Here is a 19,036-nt window from a genome sequence, read left to right as displayed (position 1 = left end):
CTGTGTCTATGTGCCTGTGGTTCTGTCAGTGTGATCATGTGATGTATCTGACCCCAGGAATGTGTCAATAAAGTCTCCCCTTCCTGGGACAATGAATTCACGGTGTTCTTATTTCAATTTCCAGGAGTGTATATACTGAAGTGCCAAAAAGACGCATTCAAATTCAAAGAAATGTAAACAGGCAGAGTATGGCGCTCCGGTCGGTAAAGCCTATATAAGACAACAATGGTCTGGCGCTGTTGTCAGATCGGTTACTGCTGCTGCTACAATAGCAGGTTATTAAGATTTAGGTGAGTTTGAAAGTGGTGTTATAGTCGGAGCACGAGTGATGGGACCCAGCATCTCCGAGGTAACGATGAAGTGGGGATTTTCCCGTACGACCATTTCACGTGTGTACCATGAACATCAGAAGTCCGGTAAAACATCAAATTTCCGAGATCGCTGCGGCCGGAAAAAGATCCTGAAAATCGCGACCAATGACGACAGAAGAGAATCGTTCAGCGCGACAGAAGTGCAACCCTTCCGCAGATTCCAACGCTGGGCCATCAAGAAGTGTCGGCGTGCGAACTATTCAACGGAAAATCATAGATGTGGGCATTCGGAGCTGAAAGCCCACTCGTGTACCCTTGACGACTGTGTGATACAATGATTTACGCCTAGCGTGGGCCCGTCAATACCGACGTTGGACTCTTGATGACTGGAAACATGTTACCTAGTCGGACGAGTCTCGATTCCAATTTTATCGAGTGCATGGACATGTACGGGTTTGGAGACAACCTCGTGAAGCCATGGACAATGCATGTCAGCAGGGGACTGATCAGGCTAGTGGAAGCTCTGTAATGCTGTGGGGCGTGTGCAGTTGGAATGATATGGGACCGACCACTGATGCGTTTAGATACGACTCTGACACGTGAAACGTACGTAAGCATACTGTTTGATTACCTGCATCCATTCATATCCATAGTGCATTCCTACGAACTTGGGGCAGTTCCAGCAAGACAATGCGATATCCTACACGTCGAGAATTGCTACAGAGTGGCTCCAGGAACACTCTTCTGAGTTTAGAAGGTTTCGCTGGCTACGAAACTCCCCAGACATGAACTTTAATGAGCATCCGGGACGCCTTGAAAAGTGCTGTTCAGAAATTGATCTCCATACCTTCGTACTCTTACGGATTTCTGCACAGCCCTGCATGATTCATGGTGTCAATTCCGTCCAGCACTACTTCAGACATAAGTCGGGTCCACGTCGTGTCGCGGCACTTCTGTCTGCTCGCGGGAGCTTTACACGATACTAGGCAGGTGTACCACTTTCTTTGACTCTTCCGTGTATAATACCCACAAAAGACCAGAGGGAATAATAGGAGTGGAAGACCAAGAACGGAGTACTCAGGTTAAAAGGAGTGTAAGATAGGGATGTAGTCTTTCGCTCCCCGCTGTTCAGTCTATACATCGAAGAAGCAACAATAGAAATAAAAGAAAGGTTCCAGTGTGGAATTAAAATTAAAGGTGAAAGGATATGAACGATACGATTTGCTAATGACGTTACTATCCTCAGTGAAGATCAAGAATTGGATGATCTACTGAATGCAGTGAACAGTGTAATGAGTTCAGAACAGTGATTGAGAGTAAACAAAACAAAGATGAAAGTAAATGAGATGCAACAGAAATGAGAACAGCTAGAAACTTAACATAGGATTTGATGGTGAAGAAGCAGATAAAATTAATGAATTCTGCTACCGAGGCGCCATAACAACCAATGATGGACGGAGCAGGGAATATTACAAAAGCAGACTAGCACTTACAAAAAAAGATCATTCCTGACCCAAAGACATTTACTATTCAAAAATGTATAAAAATGTACGTTTGGAGGATAGTATTGTGTGGTAGTGACACATGGACTGTGGGAAAACCGGAACAGAAGAGAATCGAAGCATTTGAGATGTGGTGTCTCAGGCGAATGTTGAAAATTAGGTGGACTGATAAGGTAAGGAATGAGGAGGTTCTGTGCAGAATCGGAGACTAAAGAAATACGAGGTATGGCTAGAAAAAAACCGGACTAGTACTGGTGAAACAATAAAACGAATGCAATAAGGCTGAAAGTCGCGTGGCCTGTCACGTGACTCTCGCTCCGCCTACTGCTCGAGTTTCATCTGCCTCCTGCACTCAGTCTGCCCGTGGCGTCTGTTTTAAGTAGTTGACGTTTTGTCTGTGCGTCGGAAAATGTTGAGTGTACAGAAAGAACAGCGTGTTAACATCAAATTTTGTTTCAAACTAGGAAAATCTGCAAGTGAAACGTTTGTAATGTTACAACAAGTGTACGGCGATGATTGTTTATCGCGAACACAAGTGTTTGAGTGGTTTAAACGATTTAAAGATGGCCGCGAAGACACCAGTGATGACACTCGCACTTGCAGACCATTGTCAGCAAAAACTGATGCAAACATTGAAAAAATCGGTAAACTTGTTCGACAAGATCGCCGTTTAACAATCAGAGCAGTGTCTGAGTTAACAGGAGTAGACAAGGAAAGTGTTAGGCAGATTCTTCATGAAAGTTTCAACATGAACAAAGTGTGTTCAAAAATGGTTCCAAAGTGTCTCACAATCGAACAGAAGGAACGCCGAAGAATGATTTGTTCTGACATCCTGGAAAACATTGAAAGTGATCTCACCTTCTTACAAAATGTTATTACTTGCGATGAATCGTGGTTTTTTACTTACGATCCCGAAACTAAACGCCAATCGATGCATTGGAAAACTCCTGGTTCTCCACGACAAAAAGAAGCACGAATGTCAAAATCGAAATTCAAGGCAATGATGATTGTTTTTTTTTGACATCAAAGGGATTGTGCACATTGATTGGGTACCAGAGGGACAAACAGTGAATCAGCATTACTACATTAGCGTCCTGGCTACCCTACGTGAGCGAGTACGGAGAAAACGGAACGATTTGTGGAGAAAAAAGTCACGGATCCTTCACCAAGACAATGCCCCAGCTCACAGTGCGTTGTCAGTGAAGACGTTTTTGGCAAAACACAACATTCCCATCTTAGATCATCCACCCTACTCACCTGATTTGGCCCCCTGTGACTTTTTTCTTTTCCCTAAAGTCAAGTCAGCTTTGAAAGGAACTAGATTTGAGACTGTTGAAGCAGTAAAAGAAAAAGCGACGGAAGTAATGTATGGACTTACCGAAAATGATCTGCAGCATTGCTATGAACAGTGGAAAATTCGTATGGAGCGGTGTAGGGACCGAGGAGGAGAGTACATTGAAGGAGATAACATGAAATTGTAAATAATTGTAAATAAATGTTTTTTCCAGCATCAGTCCGGTTTTTTTCTAGCCGCACCTCGTATGTGGAAAACATTGTCCCGATGACAGGACATCTATTATGACATCACGGAATGACTTCTACGGTACTAGAGGGAGCTGTAGAGGGCAAAAACTGTAGAGGAAGACATAGATTGAAATACATCCACCAAATAACTGAGGACGTACGTTGCAAGTGCTACTCTGAGATGAAGAGATTCACAGAGGTGAGCAATTAGTTTCGCGCCGCATCAGTCCAGTCGCCAAGACTGAGGACTCAAAAAAATAAAAATATAATGACTAATTGCGTGGATCGAGCGCGGCGCAGATCTCACGAAGCCGTGGACTCAAGTTTTCAGCAGAGCACCTTGCAGTGTGCAGGCTGGTAGTAGTCATTGGTTGGAAGTGGCAATGTTCGGTTACTTGAAGACCATTTGCAACCGTTCTTGGAATTCATGTTCCCAGAAAAGGATGGTATCTTTATGGGTGACAATGCACCAAGTCACCGGGTGACAATTGCTCTCAATTTCTGGAGAGTTCGAACGAATGATTTGGCTACCCAGGTCACCCGACATGAATCCCAGCGAACACTTATGGAACGTGATCTAGAGATCAGGTGGTGCACAAAATCCTGCACCGGCAACACTTTTGCAATTAAGGACGGCTACAGAGGCAGCACGACTCAATATTTTTGCAGGGGACTTCCAACTACTTGCTCAGTCCCTGCCAAGTCGAGTTGCTTCACTACTCCGGGTGAAAGAACGTCCGTCACGATATTTGGCCGTAACCGATGACTTTTCTCACCTTGTAACGCCGGAAATGCATATCCTCCTTTTTCCATCTATTCTACTATAATTTTTTTTCTTGGTTTGTTACCTCAAGATATGACATTTCTGTCTCTTCATATATTGTAATTCTTTCACTGTTTGTATACACGTATATATTTATGCATTTATGTTGGTTTGTTTTGTGAATATTATTTGTATTTATACGCTGGGTCTGGCCTAGGGAAAACTATGCTATCGAACGAGTACACCGATAGGTCGTGTGGAGAACCAAAGTGTTTAGGATCTTTGGTAGTGAACTCTGCCGCGTGGAGCGCGGGCTGAGCATAGAGAGTCTGGCTGGAGGAGCGAGTGGAGCAGGTGTGTGGTGTGAAGCTCCCGCGAGTTGCCGCGCTTTCGGGGTTTGGCAGCATGTAATTCCGCTCGACTTGCGATGATAGTTTCTGACATGGTGTCGCGGACGGGAAGCATTAGCTGGCGCACATCAAGAGCCCGTTTCGTCTGGTGACCGTGTCGAGAAGAAGGCGCGCCAACATCCAGCTTCTGCAACAGCGACGGCCGACAATGAGTGACTGTCGCCACATCCTCGATCGACGGCTTCAAACCTTCAATCAACCAACAAGGAAGACTAAAAGCACGTAAAGTTTTAGAACTGTATGGCAGACCTCAGCTTTTCAAATTGTTCCATTTGCCTCGCAAAATTACAGCTACTTAGCATGAACCTTTGTTGCTCATTGTCCCAATTGCATTGCCAAGCAGGGTCCCTTCCTTTTCCGAAATGAACCAGAGTGTCGTTGAAATTCAAACGCCAGCATAATTCCATTTCACTGCTTTAATTTCAAAGTTCACTTTAAGTATTCATAGCTGGCTACAATACTTAGATTACACAAGCACAAATTAAAGAGTGCTAGTTTTGTTAACATATTTTAGCTTACCTGTGACTGCAGCTCAGCTTGGTACGTACTAAATTTTACCATTGTTAATTGTTCAGAATCATTTAATTCAAGTTCAAAGTTAAATCTATTATTTCTAAATTGCGTAGATTCAAGTAGCTTTTGAAATGATTGTTGAGGTAGTCCAAGACTAACCGTATTTTACTGAATTTCGATGTGCTTCAGAAAGAAAGCTCACTATTAACTTCAGTCACTAAATTAACTTTAGATTTTCCGGTTTTATTAATTCTTTTGCTAAATTAAGTGTAGCGAAATTTATTACTTCTGACAAACTTTCAGTTTTCACACTACACTTGTCAACCTTCAGTTGCCACGCTTCTAGTGCTAATTATATGTGTAATAATCTTTCTTTTTCAGTTACTATAGTAATTGTCCTTAGGACTGGCGACCGTAATTTCCCCCAAATATCAAATATCTAATTACTGCTAGTTGATTGTTAACGTAACGGCCGCACATTTACTTTCTTAATTAACTTTACCCCTATTTCAAAATTAATTTCCACCAGTTTCATTAGCATTTTTCCTTTCATTTAGATGTAACCGTTTCCTCCCTCTTTACCGACAAATTAACCTCGGTGACGATTGCTTTTCCCAAATTTCCATTAGGTACATGCGGTTTAATTTTTCACTGTCATTAAGGTCGATAAGAGAGGGGGAGGTTACAACCTCAGTGTATATTGCGGAATGGCAGACGTCTTCATCAGTCTCCTATGGATCACCTGATGATGACGCAGTTGCCCCTTCGAAATATCGTGCAGTGTAGTTCAATGTCCTGCTGCAAGTCCGAAATTTCTTGGAGCAGATGTCAGGAGTCTGAAACTAGAAAGATCACAGAAATGTAGTACTGAAATTTTTGGAAGACTAAGGCTAATTAAAGAGCATAATGAAATAATAATGAAATGCTAAAAGGCCTAAGTTCTGATATTGACGATGTTACCTGAATAACCTGACAATCACCCACACATAACACTTCTATCTGCAACGCTGGATACGTAATACATGACATATGAATATATTTTTAGCAGTTATCGCTTCATATCTGTTTCAGTAATTAATTTAGGAATCAGAGGTATGAAGGAATTGATATACTTGCAGCTGGCGTATCGAAAATGCTTCCACGATTAAATAACAGAGATAAGTAACTGAATGCACAGTTGGGCGGTCAGGAATTGTGTGCTTCCAGAAGCAACTAGAAGCTCTCAGGATGATTAATGACCTCCAGAGCTGGCTTATCGCCGACTTTCGCTGAAATTTCTGTGCCTCTGGCGTTCATCTCTTTCTTTAATACTCAAAGAGTTCTTGTGTACTTCTGAGCGTCACTCGCGAGGCCTGTGCGACATTAATCCACGTCACAAGCAGATAGCGGCTCTCATCAAACTGAACATAACTGCTGGGATGAGCATTTCTCCAAGCGAAATGAGAGCAGAGTTTCGTCCGGCACAAGATCCAGTTCTTACTGCCTTTTCGCAGCGACATCAAAGGCAGAAGTTGCGCAGTAAAAGAAGTGAACGAGCAGTGGTCACTGGAAAGTAAACCGAGGCAAGGGAGTACAAGTAACGCCGTTCTACCGAAGAGTGAAAGAATGGTGGTGGCTTGCGATGAATTACTTTCAAGAGAGGTCTTCTTGTAGCGACGAGACCGGAGTTACTTTCCTGCTGTGGTCAGTTATGACTCGCAATCTGACGGTTGCACTAGACAGGACTTTTTTGACGCTTTCCGCGTTCTATAATCTACTTTCTGTTTTATATTTCACTTTACTATTGTTTTTATCTCAGTATTCTGTAGTGAAATTGCGTGCTCATGGAATATCGTCTCAGTTATGTGACTGGATTCGTGATTTCCTGTCAGAGAGGTCACAGTTTGTAGTAACTGATGTCATCGGTAAAAACAGAAGTGATTTCTGTCGTTCCCCAAGGTAGTGATATAGGCCCTCCGATGTTCCTTATCTATATAAACGATTTAAGAGACAATCTGTCCAACCGACTTAGATTCTTTGTAGATAATGCTGTCATTTATCGGCTGTATTTCTTTCCCCAATTCCTGTCAACTGTTCCCTTATGCTCTCCCTGAAACCCTGTACAACCTCTGGTTCTTCCAGTTTATCCAGGTCCCATCTCCTTAAATTCCCACCTTTCTGCAGTTTATTCAGTATTAATCTACAGTTCATAACCAATAGATTGTGGTCAGAGTCCACATCTGCCCCTGAAAATGTCTTACAATTTAAAACCTGGTTCCTAAATCTCTGTCTTCTATTATCTCCAGGATTCTTCCATGTATACAACCTTCTTTTATGATTCTTGAACCAAGTGTTAGCCATGATTAAGTTATGCTCTGTGCAAAATTCTACCAGACGGCTTCCTCTTTCATTTCTCTCCCCCAATCCATATTCACCCACTATGTTTCCTTCTCTTCCTTTTCCTACTCTCGAATTCCAGTCACCCATGACTATTAAATTTTCGTCTCCCTTCACTACTTGCATAATTTCTTTCATCTCATCATACATGTCATCAATTTTTTCATCATCTGCAGAGCTAGTTGGCATATAAACTTGTACTACTGTAGTAGGCATGGGCTTCGTGTCTATCTTGGCCACAATAATGCGTTCACTATGCTGTTGGTAGTAGCTTACCCGCACTCCTATTTTTTTCATTTATTATTAAACCTACTCCTGCATTACCCCTATTTCACTTTATATTTATAACCCTGTATTCGCCTGACCAAATGTCTTGTTCCTCCTGCCACCGAACTTCACTAATTCCCACTATATCTAACTTCAACCTATCCATTTCCCTTTTTAAATTTTCTAACCTACCTGCCCGATTAAGGGATCTGACATTCCACGCTCCGATCCGTAGAACGCCGGTTTTCTTTCTCCTGATAACGACGCACTCTTGAGTAGTCCCCACCCGGAGATCCGAATGGAGGACTATTTTACCTCCGGAATATTTTACCCAAGAGGACGCCACCATCATTTAACCATACAGTAAAGCTGCATGCCCTCGGGAAAAAGTACGGCTGTAGTTTCCCCTCGCTTTCAGCTGTTCGCAGTACCAGCACAACAAGGCCGTTTGGGTTAGTGTTGCAAGGCCAGATCAGTCAATCATCCAGACTGTCGCCCCTGCAACTACTGAAAAGGCTGCTGCCCCTCTTCAGGAACCACACGTTTGTCTGGCCTCTCAACAGATACCCCTCCGTTGTGGTTGCACCTACGGTACGGCCATCTGTATCGCTGAGGCACGCAAGCCTCCCCACCAACGGCAAGGTCCATGGTTCATGGGGGTATTTGTCTATCTTCCCCTAAAGATTTACCCTATTAATCTCTGTCTAGTACCATGGGAGTTATTGCTTGATCCCTATGTTCCTGTTCGTTCCTTTTGTCAGTATTTGCCAAATGATCCTTTGTTCTGCAGATACCGCGCTATTTTTTATCTTATTAGTGTACCTAATTTTCAACATTCTTCTGTTTTACCACACGTCTAACGCATTGATTCTCATCTTTTGCGGTTTTCGCACAGTTCATGAATCAGTACTATACAGTGCTGTGAAAGGTGTCTGCTATAATCTTCCATGTAGTCTGTTTTTACGTAGTTTTCTCTTTGCTATGATATCTGTGACAGATTGATCGAATTTCGCATGTCTTTGGCTGCTTCTTTAACAAGTGTGTATCTGCCGGAGGCCGTTGAGGCTAAAGTGGCTTCAGCTAATGTCTAGTGAGGGGGTGGTCACCACATATAGCCTGCCTGTTTGAAAGGCAGGGTTTTCCATTTGCGCCGATCCGGAGGCAACGAGTATTGTGCTTGTTAGTGATGTGGAATGGTAATGACTGTGGCTGCATTAAAATATACTGAGTGAGAAAGAGTGATCCATGCATGAAAGCAGCACTGGGCTTGTATTGACGAAGTGATTTTAACAAGCTGCCCACTACGCAACCTGCTCTGCAACACAAGATATTGTGTTTCTTTACTACCAGAAGGAACTTTTCTGTAACAGTATAGTTGTTTCGAAAATGGTATCGAATGAGTAACAGAGTGGCGCTAGCAGCTACGATCAACGTACAGCAGATTACGTTTTCTGTGTGATTCGTGACTCGTTTAGCAAGCCGGTATTTCATTCATCAAATGGATTGTGTGTCATACATGATTTTCAAATGTACTTGGTAGAACTGACATTTTTATGAGTGTACTAATGACATCGCGTTCTTCGTTTAACTATAGTCGGTGTGACCTAAGTAAACTCTTGTTTGCTTGAAGCACAATAATAATCCAAAGCTAACGTAAAACATATACAATTAGTTCAAATCCATATTATTCATATATTCACTTAAACGAAGTGCAGCTTTGCGAGACAATTCATGTGAACAACTTTAAAGCCTAGCAAGTATAGCGAAGTGGAAGGAAGTAAGCCGAATAATTCCGTGGCTAATTCAATTAATTTTTTACTAAGTGTCATTTTTGCTCGTAACGAATATTCAGAACTAAGTCACTGTTTGCGTCAGTAAATTGCCTTCAGGTCACGAAAGGTAAGTTATCATCGACAGTTTCACAGCAGCTGCTGTTTCGTCGTCTCTGTGAAGTCTTTGCATTACAAGGTCACTGTAGGTAGATCATGCCAGATGCCAAGAGAATTTCCGTTGCGTTACGTACGCGTGTCTGTGATGAATAATTCCTGCTTCAGAACGCATCGGATCCTTTGAGTTTTATTCATTTGTAAAGGTGACATCTTTCATCAGATCTGTTTCAAGTGAAACTTTAATGTCCACTGCTACTAGTGAAGTCACATCCAGTTTAACAGACACCATGCGGCTCTGCTCCAAACGTACATTCCCATAAATTTCTTCCTTAAATTAAGCCCGATGTTTAATACCAGCAGATTCCTCTTGGCCAGGAATTCGCTCTTTGCCTGTGCTAATTTAATTTTCATATCCTCTCTGCTTCGTCTGCTACGTGTTATTTTGCTGCATCCCTTAACACCGTCTACTTTGTGATCCCCAAGTTTTGATATTAAGCTTATACCTAATCTCACTTCTACTATTTTTCATTATTTTTATCTATCTCTGGTTTACTCTTAATCCGCGTTCTATATTCATTAATCTGTTCAATCAGTTTAACATGTCCTGTGATTCTTCTTCACTTTCGCTGAGGATAACAATGTCATCAACAAATCTTATCGTTGATATCCTCTCAGCCTGACTTTTAATACCGCTCTCGGACGTCTTTTACTTCCGTCATCGCTTCATCGATGTACAGATTGAGCACTGTGGGTGGAAGACTATATCCTTGCCTTATGTTTAATTCGAAAGCTTCGTTCTTCAACTCCCGTTCTTATTGTAGTCTACCCTCATGATTACTGTACATATACTACACATACTTCCCTACGCTTACTCATATCCTTCTCAGAATACTTTAGAACATCTGGCATCATTTTACATAGTCGAAATCTTTTTTCCCCCTTTTGACACATCATACGAAAGTCCCTTGAGTTTTCCTTAAGTCTTGCTACCATTGTCAAGCGTAAAGTCAATCCCACATGACACTATCTGGAAAATCTTTGTAACAAGTGTGTATCTGATAGAATGAAAGTAGCACATTCGCCACAAATGGCTCTGAGCACTATGGGACTCAACTGCGGTGGTCATCAGTCCCCTAGAACTTAGAACTACTTAAACCTAACTAACCTAAGGACATCACACACATCCATGCCCGAGGCAGGATTCGAACCTGCGACCGTAGCAGTCGCACGGTTCCGGACTGCGCGCCTAGAACCGCGAGACCACCGCGGCCGGCACATTCGCCACACTTGGAGTTACATTAAGCATTACATGGATCGCTATTATGGGATCGTGCACCTTAGTGCACTGAACCACTAACTTACCTGTGTTGTACAACTGTTAACTCATGAGGACGAGCTGGAAGACTGGAGGAGTGTAGAAATATGTAGAAAGTGGACAGTCAGAAGGTACGTGGGGCATCATCAGTCACTACCAATCATACAGTCAAGCCGGCCGGAGTGGCCGTGCGGTTCTAGGCGCTACAGTCTGGAACCGAGCCACCGCTCCGGTCGCAGGTTCGAATCCTACCTCGGGCATGGATGTGTGTGATGTCCTTAGGTTAGTTAGGTTTAATTAGTTCTAAGTTCTAGTGACCTGATGACCTCAGAATTTAAGTCGCATAGTGCTCAGAGCCATACAGTCAAATACCGTAGAAGTATTTTTATTGTATAATCTGCAAGTTAATCAAAGTTAACCATGAAAACCACACGACGTTAACAGCAACAGTAGATCTGAAACAGAACTGTTATTGAGGTGCTGAAAAGGCATATGTACGAATTATACAGGGTAGTCCATTGATAGTGACCGGGCCAAATGTCACACAAAATAAGCATCAAACGAAAAAACTACAAAGAACGGAACTCTTCTAACTTGAAGGGGGAAACCAGATGGTGCTAAGTATGGTTGGTCCGCTAGATGGCGCTGCCATAGGTCAAACGGATATCAACTACGTTTTTTTTTGTTTCTTTTTTTTAAAAATAGGAACCCCCATTTTTATTACATATTCATGTAGTACGTAAAGAAATATGAATGTTTTAGTTGGACCACATTTTTCGCTTTGTGATAGATGGTGCTGTAAAAGTCACAAACGTATTAAGAACGTGGTATCACGTAACATTCCGCCAGTGCGGACGGTATTTGCTTCGTGTTACGTTACCCGTGTTAAAATGGACCGTTTACCAATTGCGGGAAAGGTCGATCTCGTGTTGATGTATGGCTATTGTGATCAAAATGCCCAATGGGTGTGTGCTATGTATGCTGCTCGGTATCCTGGACGACATTATCCAAGTGTCCGGACCGTTCGCCGGATAGTTACGTTTATTTAAGGAAACAGGAAGTGTTCAGCCACATGTGAAACGTCACCCACGAACTGCAACAAATTATGATGCCCAAGTAGGTGTTTTAGCTGCTGTCGCGGCTAATCCGCACATCAGTAGCAGACAAACTGCGCGAGAATCGGGAATCTAAAAAACGACGGTGTTGAGAGTGCTACATCAACTTCGATTGCACCCGTACCATATTTCTATGCACCAGGAATTGCATGGCAACGACTTTGAAAGCCGTGTACAGTTCTGCCACTGGGCACAAGTGAAATTACGGGACGATGACAGATTTTTTTGCAGGCGTTCTATTTAGCGACGAAGTGTCATTCACCAACAGCGGTAACGTAAACCGGCATAGTAAGCACAATTGAACAACGGAAAATCCACGATGGCTGCGACAAGTGGAACATCAGCAACCTTGGCGGGTTAATGTATGGTGCGGCATTATGGGAGGAAGGATAATTGGCCCTCATTTTATCGATGGCAATCTAAATGGTGCAATGTATGCTGATTTCCTACGTAATCTTCAAATGGCTCTTAGCACTATGAGACTTAACTTCTGAGGTCATCAGTCCCCTAGAACTTAGAACTACTTAAACCTAACTAACCTAAGGACATCACACACATCCATGCCCGAGACAGGATTCGAACCTGCGACCGCGCGGTTCCAGATTATAGCGCCTAGAACCGCCCGGCCACTACGGCCGGCTCCTACGTAATGTTCCACCGATGTTACTACAAGACGTTTCACTGCACGACAGAATGGCGATGTACTTCCAATATGATGGATGTCCGGCACATAGCTCGAGTGCGGTTGAAGCGGTATTGAATAGCGTACTTCATAGCAGGTGGATTGGTCGTCGAAGGACCATACCATGGCCCGCACGTTCACCGAATCTGACGTCCCAGGATTTCTTTCTGTGGGGAAAGTTGAAGGATATTTGCTATTCATCCACCGACAACGCCTGACAACATGCGTCAGCGGATTGTCAATGCATGTGTGAACATTACGGAAGGTGAACTACTCGCTGTTGAGAAGAATGTCATTACACGTATTGCCAAATGCATTGAGGTTGACGGACATCATTTTGAGCATTTATTGCATTAATGTGTTGTTTACAGGTAATCACGCTGTAACAGCATGCGTTCTGAGAAATGATAAGTTCACAAAGGTACATGTATCACATTGGAACAACCGAAATAAAATAATCAAACGTATGTACGTTCTGTATTTTAATTTAAAAAACCTACCTGTTACGAAATGTTCGTCTAAAATTGTGAGCCATATGTTTGTGACTATTACAGCGCCATCCATCACAAAGCGAGAAAAAGTGGTCCAACTAAAACATTCATATTTCTTTACGTACTACCTGAATATGTAATAAAAAATGGGGGTTCCTATTTAAAAAACTCCGTTGATATCCGTTTGACCTATGGCAGCGCCATCTAGCGGGCCAACCGTAGCGCCATCTCGTTTCCCCCTTCAAGCTAGACAAGTTTCGTTCTTTGCAGTTTTTTCGTTTGACGCTTATTTTGTGAGATATTTGGCCCGGTCATGATCAATGGACCACCCTGTATATCTTGCAAAATAGCAGGTGGTTAAGCTCAGTCCGAAGCCTCAAGCCCAGGCCCCGTGCTCATTACCAGCAACAAAAATATAATCACAAATAAATTTGCTAATGCGAATCTATTGGCTTGAGCTCCATTGCGCATACATATGCTAACTATTAGTGACATATGAAAATTTGTGCAGGACCGTGGCTCGAACATTTCCCGGTTGACGAGTGCTGTCACTATTAGGTAATATAATTTTACCTAATAAAGCTGAAGCTGAGATACTCGCATTAGGGAATTTGTTTGAAATTGATTTGTTACGGGAGGTGACCGGCATTAATGCCTTTTTTTCAGACGTGCAACAATTATTAAACAAACAAAGAGGGATCAAAAAAATTGTTATAAATAAATACTTTAACATAAAGATAAACCAAAAGAATTAAAAAAATCATTCCCATGAGAACGAATTATTGAAACTAAAATAGAAAGACCTAAAGCACCTTCACAAACAGAAAAAATCAAAAAAATAACAGGAAAAAAATAATCATAATCAAACTCAATAAGAAAAACAATAACCAATATAAATAAAGAAAGAACAATATATTCTAAAAAGTAAATATTACTTGCCGAGGCTGACACAAGACGATAATATCAACGGTATCTATCAATCATATTCTCATTTTCACTTATGCTGGAATACAGAGTGAAGCTGCGAGCATTAAGTGATGAATGTATAAGGATGCAGACAGCTTGACATATGGACGTTTGGGTAGGTTCGGGAGACATCCACGGATAGCCGAGGTGGTTAAGCCGATCGCTCGCCTTAAGGGGGAAATCGAGATTCTAGTCCCGGTCCGGTGGAAACTTTCATGTGTCAAAAGGTAGTATAGCTATGCCTTACAATACAGCTCATCCCGAGACATTCGCACTAGGGGGTTTATTTCAAATTAATTTCGTAAGGCTGTTAGTCGTCATCAATTTTTGCTTTTTCAGACTTCAGAGTAAAAACACAGTCTCTCCCAAAGTGGCTTGCGTCGCCTATATTAGTTCAACATTAACCATCGAATATTAGAAGACCAGTCTCTCTGTACTGCACTCTATACTCCTGACCCTTCCCAACTCACTATTTTGTAATGCCTGGTTGTTACATTTAAAAAAATTTCAAAAATTCGAGTTAATAGAGATTAGATTCCAGTATGAATGAGTGGAAACAGCAAAATGAATACAGAAAACCAGTCCATAGCACAGTGCTGACCTGCATTGTCGATAGTGCTGGGGAAACCAAACTGCTTTAACAACCCATTGGTTGTTCGATTATTTTCTCCCTCAATCAAATGAAACTAGCCACTGGAGCCACGTCAGCTGTACGAATTTTTTCGCTCTCTCCGAGTTTCAGTATTTTCATTCTGTGCGAGACAACTGATTGAAACAACTCTCTTTCGGTGAGGATAGTTACACTAATGTTTTCTCTCAGTGTCCAGATTTGATTGCAGTGATATTTTTGCAGCTGTTTCGGTAATACGCGAAACGTGGCTAGTATTGTCACTTAATGTTAAACAACGTTTGTTATTTCAAGGAGAGGTTAATAAAAAATGTTATACTTCCACAAATGTACTGTTTTCAAAATATTTGTATTTATTTACTCGAATATGAATTTTTCGTACTACTGGCATTAAATATGGATATTTGATTGGTTTTAAGATGTTAATAACTCGTGCTGCATTTAAAATTTACTTTTAAATAAATGAAGTATTACTTTGTATTTAAATTTATTGAAGCTGTGTCTCTCTCTCTCTCTTCCCATAGGTTTGCACCCGTCGCGGATAATTCACTTTCGGTAAATGCTGAGCAGAATTTATACTGCTACTTGTCGGAAATATATTTTTCGCGTCAAATATTCTTCATCACCCGTTAATATTCTTTGAAGTTCTTTAATAAATATGGTTTCGGAATATCAGTCATCACTGGCGTTATTGTATAGGCCTATGTGGCATTGAATTTATCTTGAGGATCACTTTTTATCCAGTCGTATGATTTATTCCATTTCCAAACAGCGTTGCGGCATCTTGATCTAGGTACAAAGTTCAATCTTAAGTAAATGCCTATTTATGAACAGTGAAAACCGAGCTGAAAGTTACTTATTGGTACTGAAAAAGAAACAAATATCAGAACGACAGTAACAATGACGACAAGCTACAGCGGACTATAATGATTTAGGAATGACAAACGATTGAATGTTTCCGCTCAGAACTGTATGAGCTACAGACCTAGCGACTCCAGCAGTCACTGCCAGAGGATTTGAACTATCATGCAAACTTTTCGTGAATCAAACTCCAGCAAAGAGACCTGTGTAGATAAGTATTTCGATAAACTTGTTATGCATTGTTGGCCTGGGTTTTAATTTCTTTGTGCCGCCACTGGCACGCGATGCATCAGTCATACACTTTACGACGAGGATACCAAACGAGTGGGATGATGCAAGAACCTGTATTGCGCTGGCTGGTTGATTTGGGAAAGGGGACCAAACAGCGAGGTCATCTGCCCCAGCGGATTAGGGAAGGATGGGGAAGGAAGTCCGCCGTGCCCCTTTCAAAGGGGCTGAAGCGATTCAAGGAAATGGCGGAAAACCTAAATCAGGATGGCCGGACGCTGGATTGGACCGTCGTCCTCCTGAATGCTAGTCCAGTGTGCTACCCACTGCGCCACCCCACTCGGTCACATATTGCAGCTCACACCAAAAACGCCTTCAGGAAGATACGGATCCGTGACTATCCCGTCCCCCACCCTGCGATCTTCTGACCTGTCAGAACCTGTATTTCAGGCACGGCAAGGAATTCCTCAAGGTTCGAAGGCTGCTTGTTTTCACGATAAGGCGAATACAAGAGTGTATTCGTACCTGTGGGGGTCATACTTCATTTTGATATTGGTGATTGATGAGAGTTTTCACTTTAGTCCCGAATATGTATGAGAGATTAATCGTTAAACATATGTTACGTGAAAAAAGTCTCCATAAATTTCGTTAAATGTTGCACTTTTCGAAATTTTTTTGCTGACAGCGAATTCTTTGACAGAAGCTGTATTAAATCTACTACCCAATAGTCTTGAAAGGAGGATATAAGAGGAACATAAGCAAAACCAAAACGAGGATAATGGAATGTACTCGAATTACGTCGGGTGATGCTGAGGGAATTAGATCAGGAAATTAGACACTTAAAGTAGTAAAGGAGTTTTGCTATTTGGGGAGCAAAATAACTGATGATGGTCGAAGTAGAGAGGATATAAAATGTAGACTGGCAATGGTAACGAAAGCGTTTCTCACGAAGAGAAATTTGCTAACGTCGAGTATAGATTTAAGTGTCAGGAAGTCTTTTCTGAAAGTATTTGTACGGAGTGTAGCCATGTGTGGAAATGAAACATGGACGATAAACAGTTTGGACAAGAAGAGAATAGAAGCTTCCGAAATGTGGTGCTACAGAAGAATGCTGTAGATGGGTAGATCACGTAACTAATGAGGAGGTATTGAATAGAATTGGGGAGAAGAGGAGTTTGTGGCTCAACTTGACTAGAAGACGGGATCGGTTGGTAGGACATGTTCTGAGGCATCAAGGGATCACCAATTTAGTACTGGAGGGCAGCGTGGAGGGTAAAAATCGTAGAGGGAAACCAAGAGATGAATACACTATGCAGATCCAGAAGGATGTAGGTTGCGGTAGGTACTGGGAGATGAAGAAGCTTGCACTGGATAGAGTAGCATGGAGAGCTGCATCAAGCCTGTCTCAGGACTGAAGACCACAACAACAACAACCCAATAGTGAGACACGAAAATCTGTGCCAGGCTAGAACGTCAACGAGTTTTCCTCTTATAGCGGGCGGTCACCTTAACCACTTCCGCTACCCGTGCACGCTCCCCAGACATTCTCAGGCTTCCATACGTCACACTGTTAACATCCTTCTATCGCAGTCCACCGAATTCATCACATTCGGTCCGGGGAACGTGAACAGACAGCCGAAGTGATTAAGATGACCACTCACGTTAAGTGAGAAATTTAGGTTCGTGTCCCAGTCTGGTACAAATTTCCTAATATCACTATTTGGTAGTTAATCTATGCCCAATAAAACTGATGTCAAGGAGTTCGCAGACAGGGAATAAATTTCGAAATATCTCTTACAGCTGTGGATCGTTACCAGTGTCTGCTCTTTCAGACATGCACTTAAGTAAACAGAGATAACCCTTGTGCTTTTTAGAGCAATAATTTCCGTATCTGTCAATGTATCTTTAGGTGAGAACACAATATATGAAGTCTTTCAAAGGTAGATTTCCGAAGACATTTTAGTCGTTCTGCTTTCAAATTCCTGGATTTACAACGTGTTAACGGATGTCATTCTTGTGGTAAAATATTTCTATTAAGACATACGTTTGTCCATATTAATTATATCAGGTCATAAAAGCTGGTTTAACATTATTTCTTAATACATTTCTTCCTTATTTTTGAATGACATTTAGATACTCTACACGGTACATGCCCATTACCAACATGTTGACAGATAAATTGCAGAACAGAACACTTTAGAACCAGAGAAGATGTAACCTTCATTGACTTAATGTAATCATTAGACAATGCCGACAGTTGTGTCAGAAAAATAATCCATTATTGGAAATTACTACCAAGCTTGATGTTTTTCTTTATAACACTGCTTGCACACATTAAAGTTCATGTCGATATAGTTTGACTACCAGTATTTCCGTTAGAAACGATCGATTGAGAAGTAGATGTTGTTACACGATATGAACAGTGAACAGTCATCTAAACCAGGGCTACACCGTAGTTTATCTGGCGTGTAATCTGGACGTTCCCCGCTTCGAAAGCTCCTAGGCGACAACCGGCTAGCTATGAAATCCAGCAGTTGTGCAATAATCGATCGATCACTCTCGTACGCGTAGCGTAACTCGAAGCATACGTATCTGCATCATTAAGTCGGCGGGCGGAGAGCGAACAGTAACGCTCACGTCAGCGCCAGTTGGCAGCCCTGCCCGGGGCTCCCCCGCTAACCTGCCGACTGGCGCCGTCCCGGCCCTGTCGTTCCCCCTCACACATCATTAAGCAGTCGCAGCACCCTGCGTTTTTCACCCTTTAGCAAAATGTATGACCCGAAAGAAAATCCGATTTGTTTTCCAAGCGACGGACCACCGAGCAATATGGTGAGTGTCATCAGCTTTAACGATCCGAATACATCTTTACCACATGCTTATGCGACATTTTTATTCTGTGCTCAGAGTATATGAATATGAGCTGATAGAGACAATACAAAGGAGGGTTGGCCACAACGAGATTCACGAGCTAAGTGCAGCTTTTGCCTCAGTCTAGCATAGGCTCTTATGGACTTGTCAATACTGCACGCCTGCGAAAATAGGCTGAACGTCAGCAATGGACGTATGCAGCTCCAGTACGTGATGGTGACGAATAACACAGAACAGCGTAGGTTAGAGTACAAAACGCGCTTTATTAAACACGACACGATACACATGAGAATGCACAACCACTCGCTACGAGGTAGCACACGGAAC

At 42.2% G+C, this 19,036-nt stretch overlaps 1 protein-coding gene across 1 annotated transcript in view; it reads left to right on the top strand.

Annotated features, from left to right (window-relative positions):
• The window catches only part of LOC126258469 (Down syndrome cell adhesion molecule-like protein Dscam2), a 687,321-nt gene that overhangs the window by 106,053 nt on the left and 562,232 nt on the right, over positions 1–19,036 (top strand). The gene's annotated exons all lie outside the window — the stretch shown is intronic.

Source organism: Schistocerca nitens, chromosome 1 (assembly GCF_023898315.1).
Source record: "Schistocerca nitens isolate TAMUIC-IGC-003100 chromosome 1, iqSchNite1.1, whole genome shotgun sequence".
NCBI lineage: Eukaryota > Metazoa > Arthropoda > Insecta > Orthoptera > Acrididae > Schistocerca > Schistocerca nitens.
The sequence above is the reverse complement of the archived record's forward strand: the minus strand, read 5'-3'. Positions and strand labels throughout refer to the sequence as shown.